The sequence below is a fragment of the Nematostella vectensis genome, chromosome 1 (genome assembly GCF_932526225.1).
Source record: "Nematostella vectensis chromosome 1, jaNemVect1.1, whole genome shotgun sequence".
Taxonomy (NCBI): domain Eukaryota; kingdom Metazoa; phylum Cnidaria; class Anthozoa; order Actiniaria; family Edwardsiidae; genus Nematostella; species Nematostella vectensis.
Genome location: NC_064034.1, coordinates 14,753,714 through 14,771,778, shown reverse-complemented (window position 1 = coordinate 14,771,778; position 18,065 = coordinate 14,753,714). Strand labels below are relative to the sequence as shown.

Genomic DNA, 18,065 nt, shown 5'->3' with positions numbered 1-18,065 from the left:
AGATTGAGAAAACAGCCTCTTCAAAGAGGGAAGGAACTACCAGATCAACAAACAGGTTGAGACCTGTGGACTTGTTTATCGCCATGATCTCAGCAACACCACGTTAAGAACGCTGCACTGCCATCAGAGAAACATGGCTGTCGATCATACCTTACTATCCAGGGGTGGGAGGCACGATTTTTCACCGACAGCATAGGGCTAGAAGACGGCATCAAAGAGAACTTAACGAGAGAAAGAGACCAATATGGGGACTTGAAGTACTTGACGGTCAGAGGGTAAATCTTAATGGCTCACAGGTTGTTATGGGCAATGTTTTGGGCGTACGGGCGCAATGATTTCAAATTCTTCTTGAGGACAGATGATGACTACTTCATCTGCCTTAATCATCTTTACTTTGATAATAAGAAAGGAAGCACGAGGAGTTTTTGTACTGGGGATGGCTTCACTTTGGCCAAGGTGTAGCAAGGATAGACGAAGGCTTTTTAATACTCGACAATAAGTTTGAGGGGAAATCAAAAGCCGCAATACTTCACTTGTGTGCCATCCTTACGGTGACATAGCTGTGCGCATTTGGGTAAGTCAATTTCAACAAGATGGAATGAAGATTTCTTATTTCGCCGATAACCCGAGATTGGTCCACCAGCTTAGTGATCTTGGTGACCACGATTGCTCTGCTCACCTCTACAGCAAATTCATCGGGATCCACCAAGCATACCTGTCTTATATGCGAGCCTACTGGGACCTAGTTAAAGCGTCTTGGCGCGTCATGTGCGCGCGAACAGTATGAAGCCATTTCATTAGTCTAAAACAAATGAATAAATATAATATTTAACATTCAGACCATATTGTTGCCTTATGAAAGTCGCAAGCATGATTTCCATTAGCTCATAGTTACAAAATTACAATGTTAATTGATGGCATCCAATTTCAGCTAATAAGAGTAACGTTTAGATATAGTGCAGCGCCTACTGCACAATAAACATACCAAAACCACACTTTTGTCCTTGAATTTATACTTCGGCGATATTAACAAGAAAAAAGTCAATGTTTTAGGAACTCTGTACGAACCGAGGAAAACAAACACCAGACAAATTACATGTTAAGGAAGATTGTATCAATCAAGATACACCTGTGCTGTACTCCTCAAGATCTGGGGCTCATTTATAGATGAACTGAAAGACGGGAACACGTATCTTTTAGAGCATCGTATTGTCAGGATGTATAAAGCATAAACCCACCACCTCGCCATCCACTACACTAAGCTCTGCCAATCAATCAATTGGGAAGATTTTAGGCCCTCATTTACTTCAAATCGTGAACAGAAATGTCAAAGCAGAACCGCTGAAGTTTGCGTCAAGGCTCCTAGTTCACACTTCTGGCAAGGTTGGCCGCAAGAGACTTGACGATGTATTCTTGGACTCTATCAGTGTGAAACACGGCAAAGTATTCTGAATGCAAAAGAGAAGCAACTGTGCAGATCTGCATGCGAGATGGGGATAAGGACATTTTGGATGTCAACCTTCACCAACCATATTTTTCCTAGCTATTAGAGCAATCAACTGCAACCTTAAAAAAAATAAAAGACATCATTAAATATGATGTCCAAGGACAGGCTGTCGATTCCTGCATTCCCAAACTCCTCATTCCACCTTGACAACTTCTTCGAAGATAACCTGTAATCGTGTTTTCATGTTGTAAGATTACATTGTTTCAGCCCAGAATCAAAGTCCATGCTACGATAGCACGATGAAACAGGAAGCTAAGGAAATGGTGGACTACTGCCTTATAGCGGTGGCAGTAGTAGGAATGCTGCTCCAGCTCTACTTGTTAAGACATATTTCTCCATTAAGCAGAAAAGGGATTATAAAAAAGGGAAGGGCGAGTAAGATTCGAAATCTATTTATTAGAAAGAAAAGAAGAAAATAGCCCACCGCAAGCGAGGTATAAAAGACACCGCCGCTGGAGACCAAGGAACAGACTGCCTCCGCATCCTTGCTTAAGAGAAGAATGGATCAAAGCCGGCCTCAACGCACTAGAAATCATCCATGAGAGGCTGAGAATGGAGGAAGAGGAGGAAAAGGAGTTTGACCTAGGAATGCTGCTCCTATGTGTTAAGATAATTTCTGCATTAAGCAGAGAAGGGACTACATAAGACGATAAAGGGAAGGACGAGTAGGATTCAATTTTCGCAAAAACAAAATCTATTGGATTGAAAGAAAAGAAGAAAACAGCCCGCCGCAAGCGAGGTATAAAGGTGGCAGGAAGAATGGATCAAAGTCAGCCTCAACGCACTAGAAATCATTCATGAGAGGCCGAGGATGGAGGAGGGCTTTGGCCAGGTGTGGGTGGGTAAAAAAGATGGGGGAGGGGTTTGGTCAAGAGTTGGTGGGTAAAAAGAAGGGAGACAATGGGAGATTCTGGAGACCTCCAACTACGTGCAAACACCCCAAGCACACAGGGAAGGTGGTTAAAGTTGGAGGAAGAAGTGGTTTTGATATGGCCCGCGTAAAATTCACACCTTTACACGGAAAGTTGTCGCTGTTGGATCACGTTAGTATCATTTCAGTTTGATAGTAAACTAATTTTAGTAAATATTTTTAGCGTAATCTATATTGCAGTTTATTACACTTTTTTTTATAAATTTTTTATAAATTATTGAGATCTACTCTAGAACTGCATCTAATATTTGTATTTATTTAATTTTGATATATTAGCGATAAAACTAGTAGGATTATGCAAAACTGCAAAACAAACTCTCGAAAACCACCCCCAGAAAAGCCCCCTAGAAAAAACGCCCTCAGGAAATCGTCCCTAGAAAGCTTCCGGAAAAGCCGTGCTGTCGCTCGGTTTCCCCAGTGTATACTTGGGGTGTGCTTTGTCAGCTGTGCCTTTCAGTGGCTAGCATACCAGATAGTATGTGAGCAACGTCAGTAATTCATCCTGAAATTGGGAAAGGTAATTCGGATTTGTGTGAATCACAGTTGTGCCCCAGTTGTGGGCCAAGGATCAAACCCGCCTAATTTAATTTGCTCATTTCAAGTCCGCCATTGCATGAATTTGAACCATTCCAAAACAAGGCATTAACATATTGAGTAATATAGGTCAAATAGTCCATAAATATAAAAATATAACTATGTGAGAAAATTGATCATTTAACAACCTGTTCTGGCAAAATATCTTGCAAAAGAAAGGCTAGGCAAAAAAGGGTATCAGCTACCATTAAGAGAGGAGCACAAGCAAGAACAGGGGTCAGAGAGGTTAATATCTCTATAAGTTTACTAAAAAGGTATTGAACTAACTATAGTGTGTGTTCACACCCGTTTTAACCAGAGTGTACCAATGCGTTTACAAGAGACTATCCTTTAGGCAGTTGCGGGAAAGGATTACATCAAGAAACTCCAAAAAAGTTTCTCTGCAGGAATTACCTGGAACTGGTGGGATTACCAAGAAGCTTTGATATATTTTTCCATTGAGAAATGGGCATAAGCATCTGTAGAATGAAATTTGTACATAATAAAATTTGATTGTCTTCACTTAATTTCAAGTTATAGTATATGCGATGTATTGCTTACATTATACTGAGCTTTCATTTCAACATTGATAGAATGTTATCAAATATTTTCAGATATGTTACTTTTTCAGTATTCTCGGTATAATAAAAATATAGAAAAAAAGAAAAAAATAGAAAACAAAAATTAAGGATTTCGAGGGAATTGAACCTGTGACCTTGAAGACACCAACTAGACCTAACAACCACTGGGCAACCTTGTTCACGACAAGTAAAGATAAGGCTAGAATTAAATTTATCATTATGTTAGTATTGAGCCGTTTGATAGGACTTGTTGGCGAATTTTAGTTTCTTTTTACCGTTACAATTTCCACGGGCAAAAAATTAAAATACTTGAAACATCGTTTCAGGATATATTTCCAACAAGAGCAGAAGATTTTACACGTTCGTTGCCAATAGAGTGCAGCAAATCCAAGATGGAACGTCAATTCATCAATGCCGTTACGTAGACATGAAACAGCGCCCTGCCGATCATGCGCCACATGGTCTCTGTGCACAGGACCTGGAGAAGATAAAAGGCTCACGAGACCAGTATTCCTAAGGAACCAGAGAACGTGTGGTTTTGTGTTTTGCGCCAAAATAGCAGTAGCGCTATGCGTTTGCTATTTCAAATAATACGTGGGAGTACGAAGTGAGACCGAAGTTGAAAGTTCGGGACCTCGAGGAAGCTGAAAGGTTAATAGTTAGTCAAACTCAATCTAAGGCGTATAAAGCAGGGATTGACGCACTTACCTCGAAAGTCGATACTAGTAGAACGAGCTCACTTTACAAGTTAGATCCCTTTCTAGACGAAAAAAATCTTGAAAGTCGTGGTCGTCTACAACGTGCCCCTGAGCTAACAGAGTAAGCAAATTTCCCTATGATTATGCCAAGGAATAGACTAGTGACAGAGTTAGTTGTTCGCAACTTAAAAGAGGCCCTGAAGCAGCAAGGTCAAGGGATGACGCTGACCGAGATGCGCGCCAATGGATATTGGATCGTGGGAGGTACAAGCATCGTTAGTAGCCTCCTCGCAAAGTAAAAACCTCCCGTAAACTGTGCATGCTTTAATATCACATGTCACTGAAAAATCAATTAATTAAAATAATAGCGGAGCCAGCGCGGCCGTAGGCCGCGCGCGGAGCTCCATAGGTATAGAAATATGGTATTATAACTATGCGACTTGGTTTTGTGGACATCGCGCGGGTACCCTGTGGTGTCACTCGCCAGCCAGCCAGCCAGTCAGCCAGCCAGCCAGCCAGCCGCGCAACTCCCAGGCCTCACTCGGCCCCGTAATGGCGGATAAATACAAGCACAGAGCAAGGGAAAAGTTCTTGTCATGCGTTGATTATTTCTTTTTGCCTCAAATTTTGTGACTTAAGGATAAAGTCAATTAGAGGAGATCTACTAACATTCAATCACGCCAAGATTTATGTAAGGATATGTCTGGTTTTTGCTAGTAAATTTAAGTAAGTAATAGTTCACATTAAAAAGCGAACAAAACCACAAAAAAGCGACAAAATTCAAGGTGAGTTTCAGACGACGATTTCTTTTGTCTATTGAGGATATGACAGTTATTGGGCTTTTTGTTGTCCTTTTTGTTTGCTTTGAGAATGAGCATAACACATTTTGTTTTGACATTCTTTGTTCTATCTTTATTCTTGATTCTGTTATAATATTTCATAAAGGCCAATCAATATCGTGTTGCATTTGTCATATACTGGTAAAGAAGACCGTTCTTGTCTTTATATCCTGTGCTCTTAGTCCTAAGAAGATACATATCCTTAGAAGATACAGCAACTTTTTCAACTTACAAGAGAAATTTTCCTTACCGAGGATAAAAACAAAACAAAATTCAACCCCTGTTGCCAATATGTATTGTTATTGTCTGCATCTTACATCTCATGTGTTTATTATTATTTTTTCAAATATTTGTGGAAATGAGTCAGATTATAAATGTCTTGATGAAAAGATTGTTTTGAAAGAAATTTTACTCTTTTATGAACCAGGGGTCAAGGGTCAAGATGAATGCTAAAGACTGGAAGACATGAGAATTGAAAACCATGTCTTGAAAGACATGTATGAAAGACAGTACGGAGTTCTTATTCACTAGTCATTTGATACCCCCACACACATGGTCCCAGGAAAGGGTGGGGGATTAGACTTTAATAAAAGCCTGTTTCCAAGTTAAGAGTCAAAAACAGTCAATACCACCACCCCTCTTGATATATTCTGGTTAAAAAGTAATCTAAAACCCCACATTAACCCCTGACTTCCCCAGGACCATAAGGGAGGGGGCTCAAATGACTAGGGCATTACTATGTGAGTCAGCAGTACACACTCAATAGGGTTTTTTTTTAGAACAAGATACTTATATTATATAAAACTAAAAACAAACTTTTGCTTTTTAAATAATAAATCTGTATCTTTATTAACCTAAAGATAATGGGAAAGGGGATATTTTAGGAAAGTACTGAATATAATTATCACATTGTTATTATATTTTCTTTTCAAACATTTTAAGAAGAGTCATATTACTTCCTTTCCTTCTCCATGTTGACTATTTTTATGCAATTGATGCTCTTTGCTATTTCCCCTCTACACCAAAAATAAATTAATAAACAGATTTGATTTTTAAATTAGAAATTTTCATTTAGTACTTTCACTTATATCTTCTTTTTAGGATTTCCTTTCCTTTTCCATTACATTTATTTTAAAGGTTTAGATTTATTTCATTGGAATGGTTGGATCCAGGGTTTCTAAAAACACCAAAATATAATGCATTACTGGATGTATATTTGTAGATATTAATTCCCATGGGGATGGAAAATCACCACTTAAAATGGTACATTAAAACTTCAGTATTGCATCTTATCTAAAATTGTAACTGACACTATATTCTATCTTTGAAATCCTGTTTCATCCATTACTTGTTCTTTGCAAGGACAAAGCTTGTCAAAATGTAGCTTTACAAATGTACATTAATGAAACTTTTATTAAGGAAAGGGTTTTTTAGGGCAAGATACTTAAACTTTATAACACTAGCAACAACCTTGTTCTTTTTCAATAATAGAATTCTGTTCACATAGCTTGGATAGCATAGACATGGCCTGTTTAGAGGCCTGTGGTGATGAAAGGGTTAAGATAATTTGAAAGGGGAAATGTCAAGAAATGCTCAATCAAATTATTTTCATTACTGTTAAGTTAAGAGTCAAAAACAGTCAATACCACCACCCCTCTTGATATATTCTGGTTAAAAAGTAATCTAAAACCCCACATTAACCCCTGACTTCCCCAGGACCATAAGGGGGGGGGGCTCAAATGACTAGGGCATTACTATGTGATTCAGCAGTACACACTCAATAGGGTTTTTTTTTAGAACAAGATACTTATATTATATAAAACTAAAAACAAACTTTTGCTTTTTAAATAATAAATCTGTATCTTTATTAACCTAAAGATAATGGGAAAGGGGATATTTTAGGAAAGTACTGAATATAATTATCACATTGTTATTATATTTTCTTTTCAAACATTTAAAGAAGAGTCATATTACTTCCTTTCCTTCTCCATGTTGACTATTTTTATGCAATTGATGCTCTTTGCTATTTCCCCTCTACACCAAAAATAAATTAATGAACAGATTTGATTTTTAAATTAGAAATTTTCATTTAGTACTTTCACTTATATCTTCTTTTTAGGATTTCCTTTCCTTTTCCATTACATTTATTTTAAAGGTTTAAATTTATTTCATTGGAATGGTTGGATCCAGGGTTTCTAAAAACACCAAAATATAATGCATTACTGGATGTATATTTGTAGATATTAATTCCCATGGGGATGGAAAATCACCACTTAAAATGGTACATTAAAACTTCAGTATTGCTTCTTATCTAAAATTGTGTCTGACACTATATTCTATCTTTGAAATCCTGTTTCATCCATTACTTGTTCTTTGCAAGGACAAAGCTTGTCAAAATGTAGCTTTACAAATGTACATTGATGAAACTTTTATCAAGGAAAGGGTTTTTTAGGGCAAGATACTTAAACTTTATAACACTAGCAACAACCTTGTTCTTTTTCAATAATAGAATTCTGTTCACATAGCTTGGATAGCATAGACATGGCCTGTTTAGAGGCCTGTGGTGATGAAAGGGTTAAGATAATGGGAAAGGGGAAATGTCAAGAAATGCTCAATCAAATTATTTTCATTACTGTTATATTTTTTCCAACAAACCTTTCAAGTTGAGTCAATTCCCTTTATATCTCCTCCCCCGTCGACTATTTTTTAGTCAATTGATATTCTTTCCCTCCTCTCTACCCCAAACATAGATCAATGAAAGGGTTTGGTTTGAAATTAGAAGTTAGCATTTTAGCACTGTCAGTGATGCCTTAGATGTTTTTTTTTTAGGATTTGCTTCCAAAATCAATTTGTTTTTTCTTCATTGCATTCATTTTGGAGTAGGCCACCAACAACAAGGCCACTATATGGTAGATGGTGGGTGCACCAATATGTAATGCATGAAAGGAGATATATTTTTGGATTTTAATTTCCAGACATTTTTCTGAATATTCGGTCCAATGAAGGAGAGAATCGCCACTAAATCAATACATAAAAATTACAGTATGGCATCTAAACAGTCTAAATATATTATTTCAAATCTGTGGAATGCTGTTACATCCATGACCTATTCTGCACAAGGGCAAAGCTTGTTGGAGTATTGTTTTGATTAAAAAAATATATTTATAAACTTCTATGATGGGACATAAGAATTTACCATTAGACTCTTGACAACTTTGACAGCCATATTCACACCAGGAATTGTGTTTGTTAACTTTGATGTACTGCATAATTTAAATTATTGAATAAGGCCTGGATCCATTTGGTTGGTACAATAAATAAATCTCAGTAAAGAGCAGGATCCTAGATCCCCAAAAAATACCTCAATCAGTCAACATAGAAGGTGTTCAATGCTGGCTCCGCTTTTAGGCAGTGCCTAAATCTATATATTATATTTCTTTTGGAAGACCATTGCATGGTTGTTACCAAGTTATCAACATCATCAGGCAATCCACTAAATTCAGTTGAGTGCATATAAAAATAGATTTCTTGCTCGTATGAAGATTTCATGTTTTTTGAAATATTTTATTCTTTTTTTTTTGCTTAGCAATTTTTTTAATTTTATTACAATTTATTTTGTAAATAAATTGAAACTGAATTATTTTCAGAAGCAATCAAAGTTAAAACGAATTTGAAATTAAAACTGAACTAAATTTGGATCACAGCCTAGAGGTGCCATAGGGAAAACTAAAATAACTTAGGCTTAGAAGTGCCATAGCCCACAATGCATCTTAGTCTTTCAAATCATTCCCAAGATGCTCATGCCTAACTGCTTCGTACCTTGTCTAAACAAAATCTTCAAAAATAAAGCAAGACACAAAACAAGCCGCAGTATCCAGGATCAGGTGTATGCTAAATAATTCTCTGAATAAATAGAAAACTGTTTTTTTTCATATATGCGTATATCATTTGAAGGAATCAAGAAAGAGGAAGATGAGCGACCACGTTGCTCATTGCAAATTTCAATGCACATACTGTAATCCAAGAATAGCAACTGCAATGACGTATTATTACCTTGCTGTGTTGTTGTACCTTTTTTCTAAACAGAAAAAAAATATTATTCTATTTTGGCTAAAAAAATTATTGTCCTTTTTGTATTGTAATATGGATGGGGTTGGGGTTGTTTTGTGAAATTGAGTAAATGAGTGTCACGGTAAATGTGGTGGTTTCAATGTGGTCATACTTTGCCATGCTGCTCTGCTCGCCAATGGAAACGGCAATGTGAGCAAATCACAAATTAACATGGCAAGAGCAGGTAAATACAACAAGTGGGACACCTGTTCACATAACTACAATATGATTAAAGATATTCCATCACACAACTCAACCATTGCAACCCCACGCTTCCAATCTAAAAAATAATCATACAGTCGAAGCTCTCTGAGCGAACGCTCTCGTAAACGACCAGCCCCGATAACGACCACGATCACGGATCACCGATTGAATTGTCACACAAACTCTGTAATTCTAAGCTTTCGTAAGCGACCAACTTATCGGTGCAACCAGCTCCGTTAACGACCACAATTTCAAAACCCCAACTGAGATTTTCTTTTCTTTTTAAGCTCTCGTAAGCGACCACAATGATTTTTTGCTTTACAACATCAGTCAACCCCTGATAAACATCATATCCAATGCATACTGAAATCACATATTCAATTTTCTAACTTTAATTTTAACCATGGGATTGACATTTCTTTGTCTCCACAAAATGTGTAAATGCAAGGAATCTCTCGTCAATTGCCAGCTTCACCATTTATCCTCTTTCCAGTTACAATAGCCATCCACTTGTTTGTTGCACGCTTTAGAAATCGGCTAACAAAAGATGCCATGCGATCGTCGTAGACGCAGAGGATATTCTCATGAAAAAAAGCTTTAGTCGTCGATATAAACGAGCTGATAACGAGCTACTTTGCGTAGAATTAATTGCTATTAAATAAACAACTCACTCTCATGATAAGTCAAATACCTAGTTTTAAAATCAAGCAATAAACCAAAAAATTACAGCGTTGTTATTACTACGATAACTTTAAGATTCCATTTTAATTAAGCGCCCGTGAGCGACCAACACCTATTGTTCAAGTTTTTGGCGCCCAGTGGTCGCTTATGAGAGCAAGCTCTCGTAAAAGACCAGCTCCGTTAACGACCAGAATTCTCAGTTCCCAAGGTGGTCGCTTACGAGAGCTATGAAGACTAAAAAATGGAAGCGTTTTACATTTCTGTGGCTTAATAATCACCTGCTACCAAAAAAAGCTTAGTATGTACCTCCCCTTCTCTCCCTTGGAAGGGAATGTTATATGTTATTCCCATTTAGTCGAGTTTGTAAACTTAATTTTAAAAAAATTAGTCTGGTTAAGCAAGTGTGCACGTGAGGCAAAATCCCAATCTACCCTCTCGACGTATTGTACCTACTTCTAGTACGATTTGGAAAAATCACACAAGCGAATAACCGATACTTGCAGTGGTTGGTTTTAAATTGTAAAAGCTAACAGAGGTATTCCATTGTTAATTGAAAACAGTAGACAAGGCTTTAGAAATTGTGAGCCTTGCTTGTACCCTATTTAGGAACTATGTTGAAGCACCTACTTTCTCGAATAATCTTATGACTGCACTATACAGTATATGACGACAAAAAATAACAACAACAAGCATATCAAGCTTCAATTATAACAGGGTTCGTACGGGTCCTTGAAAACCTGGAAAGTACTTGAATTTTGAAATGTCAAATTCAAGGTCTGGAATATCCTGGAAACTCCTTGAAAGTCCTTAAAATTGTTCTTGGGTTTAAAAAAAAATAAAGTCAGTTTAGAAGCATGTGTTCTTTGATTCATTTATGTCAGAAAATATTTGTTAAAAACTTGAATACTCGCGTGAAAACCAGTTTGCGAAGCTGGCGTAGGTCCTTTGTGTGGGCTCCCTGTTGTTTGGGCGGGAAAATGTGTTACCCATGGAATTAAGCACTTGCCCACCCCCCCATAGAAAAATATTGTATTACCCATAATGCAGTGTGTGTAGAAGAAGAAGAAAACGTGTTGACCGCCATGTTTGTTTCTGTGTGGTTTATTTTCGGTTTATTTTTAATGTTACTCGAGTTTTCACAAATTATAAGGTAACATATTGGGGGCTCAGACGGGAAAACGGATTCAGAAGATGACTGAAGAACTTCAGCTTAGTATCGAAGAGAGTTTGTGTCGCTTGACGGCCGAACAGTTACACGAAGTGGAAAACTTTTTGAAGCTACACGAGGACGACAAACTATCTAGGTTGAAACGGGTCAGAAGGATCTCACAAGCTGTGGATAACGAGCTTGAGAGCAAAGGAGACCAAGCAGTCAGCTATCTGAAGGGATTAGAGGAGGTTATTTCGGCGATTTCTGGAGCAACGAAGCCCAAACAAGAAAAACAAGCCCAGCCAAACACGAGTGCAAGTGCAAGTCCGAGCGAGGAGCTCCAAGCTCTGAAGGATCAAATGAACAAGCTTATGGGTATGGAATCAAAGAAAGGTCTCTACATTTCGGATATAAAGAGAGAAATGAAGATTTCTGGGCAAATTGGAGAGCCAGGACAGAAAGATAAGTTAAGTTTTGTCAGTCTCGTGAGACAAATTGACTCTGGACTAAAGAAAGGACACACAGAAGTTGAGGTGGTCGATGCAGTAATAAAGTCCATTTGCCCAGGAATGAGACTTCGCAGCTACTTGGAAGGTATTCCAAGCTTGACTCTGGCCCAATTAAGACACATTTTGCGCTCGCATTATCAGGAAAAAAATGCAACAGAACTGTATCAAGAATTAGCAATTTTGGCTCAAGCTCCCGGGGAAACCCCTCAGAGTTTTGTGATCAGGGCTTTGGATCAAAGGCAGAAAGTTTGTTTTGCGTCACAAGAGTCTGATAGCAAAATGAAATACGATCCCGAATTGGTGCAAGGACTATTTTTAAGAACTGTGGAGACTGGATTAATGGATGATGGTGTAAGGATGAAACTAAGACCATATCTACAGAACACAGATACCACTGATGAAGATTTAATCCAGCATGTAAATATTGTGGCATCTGAGGAGTTAGAGAGGAAATCAAAGTTAACCAAAATAACTAAGAAAGTTAATCAGCTAACAAGTGATAATGTCGAATCACAAGGGAATGGTGGACGTAAGGACAAAGGGAAGACTGCTCCAGCCGCAGTCTCAACAGAAGACCTGATCCTAGCAGAACTCAAGTCAGTGAAGTCGGAGATGGCCACATTGCGGGAGACAGTGGCCCAAGTGCAACAGGAAAGGGATGGCAATATTGATAATCGGGATATACATGTACAGAAGACCAAGAGAGTTTGCAAGCAGTGTGAGGATAGCAATACGATTGATGCATGTGATCATTGTTTTTATTGCGGTTCATCTGAGCATTGGGCACGGGGATGTCGTAAGCGGAGACCAACACAAAACAAGGATTCGGGAAACCAGCACCGGCTGCCACCGCGGGACAGGCGGTAGCCGGGTCGCAAGTTGCTTCCACAGGAAAGTCCCAAGTATGTGTGTTATGTGGGCATCAACCATCTGGTAGTGATTGTTTAGTTCAATGTGCGGGTTGTAAGTCAGCATTGTACTGCGGTGTGCAATGCCAACGGGCTCATTGGTTGGAACACAAGAAACTTTGCACTGCGATACAAGAGTTACAAGCCAAGAAAAACAGTGAGTACGCAGAGCGAATTCAGTCTAGTGTATTTATGTCTCATCTCACTCCAAAACAACATGCTGTTATTTGTAAACTGGTAGGACCAAAATGCAAAGTTTCCTGCATGCTTAATGATATTAGCACAGAGGCCCTCTGGGATACGGGCGCGCAAATTTCAGTTTTATCTAAATCATGGGTCAATGAGAATGGTTTGAACACTGATTTACAAGATATTGAGACACTCCTGGGTCGGGATAGAAACTTAAATGTATCTGCTGCAAATGGCAGTGAGATCCCATATGAGGGATGGATCCCCATAACATTGAAGCTAGAATCCCATGGGTATACAGGGCCAGATGTAGAAGTACCTTTTTTAGTGACCCCAGGAGAGTTAGAGTGTCCCATCATTGGATATAATGTCATAGAAACAGTGATTAAAGATTTCCCAGGGGATAATAGCAACACCACAGGGAGCCCATTACAGGATATTATGAAAGGTGCATTTCCAGAAGTCAGAGGGGAGGCAGTTGGGGCCTTGATTAACTTTATCCAAACATGTGACAACTCAGAACCCTTGTGCATCTTAAAGTCACCTAAGAAGAGTGTCAGCATACCGGGGGGGCAGACCCTGAGAATTAATTGTCGTGCAAATACCGGCCCAGTCGAGGAGAAATGCCCAGTTATCTTTGAACCAGATGAAGACCAGACATTGCCTACAGGGCTAGAACTCTCCCAGTCTCTATTGTCCATCCCGAAAGGGAAAGCTACGCGAGTTGACATTTACGTCAGTAATGCCACCAAGCAGGATATCACCCTCAGGGGGGGCACCATCTTGGGTAGTCTTAACCTTATCAGATCAGTTACCCCAGCAGAAGTGAAACTTAGTGAGATGAACTTGTCTGATTCAAGGGGGGTACACCCAGGTGAAACACAAGAATCCAGGGGGGCGACCATAGATTCATCACAGAGGGTCCCAGGGGTGGTGATTGGAGATCTGAATGAAGAACAAAAAAAGGAAGTCACTCGTCTGTTACAGGAAGAGGAGGAGACCTTTGCCCGTGATAGTCAGGATGTCGGTTGCATCGAAGACCTTGAGTTAAATTTAACCCTAATGGATAAGACTCCTGTTCAGAAAACATATGTCTCAATTAGCCGCCCATTGTATGCAGAAGTCAAAGGCTATATTGAGGACTTGATAAATAAGGGATGGATTGTGAAGTCAAAGTCTTCCTACTCGTCGCCGGCTGTCTGCGTCCGTAAACGGGACGGGTCTCTAAGACTGTGCATTGACTATCGTGAACTGAATTGTAAGAGTGTTCCTGACCGTTTTCCCATCCCAAGGATTCAAGATGCATTAGACACCCTAGGGGGAAATAGTTGGTTTTCAGTACTGGATCAGGGACGCGCATATCATCAGGGTTTCATGGGGAAAGACAGTAGACCATTGACTGCCTTTGTGACCCCTTGGGGACTGTATGAATGGGTTCGCATACCCATGGGTCTTTCCCAGGCCCCCGCGGCCTTTCAAAGATATATGCAAGATTGTTTAGAAGATTTAAGAGACACCACATGTATCCCATATTTGGACGATATCATTGTCTTTAGTCAAAGTTTTGAAGAACATGTTAGTGATCTGAGGAAAGTTTTGCAAAGACTGCGGGAACACGGGATAAAATTGAAACCCAGCAAGTGTAAAATCTTTCAAAGGGAAGTTACATTCCTTGGACATGTTGTGTCAGAAGAAGGTTATCGGATGGATCAGGAGAGTATTAAGGCAGTTACGGATTTAAAGGATACGCCACCTAAGACAGTCGGAGAAGTTCGCAGACTTATGGGACTTCTAAGTTATTTCAGGAGATATGTACATAACTTTGCGACGTTAGCAGCACCCATTTATGATCTTTTGACGGAACCCAAGGGAGGTACAAGTACCAAATCGAAAAGTAGGTCGAGTAAGTCCTTATCACGCCAACCAGTCTCTTGGTCTGAGGAACATCAGCGAATACTGGAGACACTTATAGATACTATCACATCACCACCCGTTATGGCTTATCCGGACTACCAACAACCCTTTATTCTTCACACTGACGCATCGGAGCGGGGACTTGGGGCTGTATTATACCAACGCCAGAAAGGAACCTTGAGAGTCATTGGTTACGGGTCACGATCGTTAACTCAAGCCGAGCGCAATTACCATCTGCATTCGGGGAAACTCGAATTCTTAGCGCTAAAATGGGCAATTACGGAGAAATTTAGAGACTATTTGTACTATGCCCCTAAATTTACTGTCTACACGGATAATAACCCGTTAACATACATTCTGACCACTGCCAAATTGAATGCGACCGGACAGCGTTGGGTATCAGAATTGGCTGACTATAACTTTGTCATCAAATACAGACCTGGAAAGGCAAATGGGGATGCAGACGGTCTCTCGCGGATTTCACAAGGCATGGAGAAGTATATGGAAGAATGTCAGAAGACCATATGCCAAGAAGACATAGGAGCCACTGTGAATTCTGTAAAGTTCCAGGCAGGTGAAGATGGCATTCCGACTATCTCTTTGTCAGCATGCCTTGAAGATTCTCCCGACGATAATGTCACCTTAGGCACGCAAGCATGGTCGACAGAGGACATTGTGAGACTTCAGCGTGAGGATACAACAATTGGAAAGGTGATTGGTTTCATACTTAATGAGTCATTACCCAGCTTAAAGGAGCGAAAGAAGGAAACTCCTGAAACAAAGGCCATGTTACGTCACTGGAAGAAGTTGGAACTAGGTAAGGATGATATCCTTCGCCGGAGAATTGGACCACGTCTCCAATTGGTCCTTCCACGGAAACTTCATCATCTCGTTTATAAGGAATTACATGAGGAAATGGGGCATCTCGGTGCAGAGAGGGTATTGCAACTTGCGAGGGATAGGTTCTTTTGGCCCCGTATGCAACAGGACATTGAACACTATGTTACCTCTGTTTGTCGATGTATCAAGCAAAAACGACCGAAACATGCTCAACGGGCACCAATGCAGAGTATTCAAACAACAGCTCCCTTTGAACTCATTTCTTTGGACTTTTTACATCTAGAAAAAAGCAGTGGTGGGTATGAATATATCCTCGTAGTGATTGATCATTTTACTCGATTTGCCCAAGCATACGCAACACGGAATAAATCGGCCCCTACAGTGGCAGAGAAGCTGTATAATGATTACATCATGAGGTTTGGGTTTCCCCTTCGAATACATCACGATCAGGGGAAGGAGTTCGAGAACGATCTACATAAACATCTGGAAAAGCTTAGTGGGGTAGCTCACTCAAGAACCACACCATATCATCCACAATCCAATGGACAAGTCGAGCGTTTTAATCAGACCCTTCTTGCAATGTTACGCACACTACCAGAGAACCAGAAATCCAAGTGGAAAGATAGTCTTAACAAAGTTGTACACGCATACAACTGCACTCGAAATGACTCAACAGGATTTTCTCCTTTCTATCTACTTTATGGTCGCTCACCTCGACTTCCCATTGACTTAATGCTTGGTACCAGTTTGCAAGGCACTCCGCAACAGTATCCGAAATATGTGACAAAGTGGCGAGAAACCATGGAAGAAGCTTACAGGATCGCACGTTCTAAGTCGACAGCTCAAGCCGCGCGGGGTAAGAGGTACTACGAGAAGAAAGTGAGATGCTCATCACTTAAGCCGGGTGATCGGGTATTGGTACGAAACCTGTCAGAACGAGGCGGTCCAGGGAAACTACGCTCATACTTTGAGGATCAGGTGTTTGTGGTTGTGAATCAGAAGGGAGAATCGAGCCCAGTGTATGAGGTCAGACCTGAGAATGGCAAGGGCAGGAACCGGACTCTGCATTATAACCTCTTACTGCCATGTGATTATCTCATGAGTGACGTGATTACTCAGCCAAAAAGGAAAACCAAAACACGGAAACCTGCAACAAGGAACGCAGCAGAGTTGAAAGAGGAGTCGAGTAGTGAAGAGGAACCAGACTTTGTTTACGGTAGACAGGTTGGATATGCGCCCGACGAGAAAGAAGAAGCATCAAGCGAATCGGATGTAGTCCTGGGTCAGCAGGAGGAAGTATCAGGCGAGTCTGATGTAGCACCGGATCGGCAAGAGGAAATAGCATCAGGCGAGTCAGATGTATCTCTGGATCAGCAAGAGGAAGCTTCAGACGAGCTGGATGGAGCACCTGATCAGCAGGAAGGAGCATCAGGCGAGCTGGATGGAGCACCCGATCAACAGGAAGGAACGGCAGGTGAGCTGGATGAAGCAATAGAGGAGCAGGCAGAGAGGGCATCACAGCAGCAGCAAGGGGAACAAGGTGATAGGGACAGCCAGGAGAACTATGCTAATGGCAGCATCATTGGACGACCCGAGCGGAATAGGCATCCACCTTTGCGGGTTACTTATGATGTTATTGGTCAGCCATCCTATTATCGGGGACCGGTCGCTAACCATGGTATAACTATAAATGAGTCAGCATGGAGTGCTTACGGTGCACCTCCTACACAAGAGTTACCATGTGCCACATGCGGGTTCAAGGCACCCTTCGGTTTACAGGTACCCTACGGTTATTCGGTACCCTGCAGTCTACAGACTCCCTACGGTTATCCGGTACCCTACGGTTTACAGGTACCCTACAGATGTCCTTCCTTCTCACCATGGACACCAGCAATGTAATTACAAGTACACTAGTACACTTACTTGACTTATATTTGTTTGTTTGTTACAAGAAAAAGAAAAGGAAAAAACGGTCTAGTTAGAGACACTAGTTGAATAATACTAGTATAGCCTAGCAAATAGTGTAGGTAACAAGGTGTAAGACCTTGAGCAGCATTGGGTATTTACGTGGCAATGACATTGTGCAAGAGAACTGTAGAGTAAAGAATAAGCAAGATACAGCTGTATGAAGAAACAAGTGGAAGCCATGGTTGGACTTGATCACCCTACACCATGCCTTCATGGAACTGAACATTGAAATAGTAGAGTAGTCAGATTTTTTTTCCTCAGTTGCATTGTAGTATTGAAACATACTAGTAACTTAAATGTCGAGGACGACATCTTTTCAGGGGGGAAGTGTGTTACCCATGGAATTAAGCACTTGCCCACCCCCCCATAGAAAAATATTGTATTACCCATAATGCAGTGTGTGTAGAAGAAGAAGAAAACGTGTTGACCGCCATGTTTGTTTCTGTGTGGTTTATTTTCGGTT

General features: G+C 40.2%; 1 long non-coding RNA gene across 1 annotated transcript; it reads right to left on the bottom strand.

The window, feature by feature from the left end:
- Positions 1–312: 312 nt before the first annotated feature.
- On the bottom strand, positions 313–4,739 carry LOC125568101. Its single transcript, XR_007312097.1, has 2 exons — positions 4,301–4,739; positions 313–4,070 (listed from the first exon to the last, which is right to left on the bottom strand). It is a non-coding gene; the product is annotated as an uncharacterized LOC125568101 (long non-coding RNA).
- Between the last annotated feature and the right edge of the window lie 13,326 nt (positions 4,740–18,065).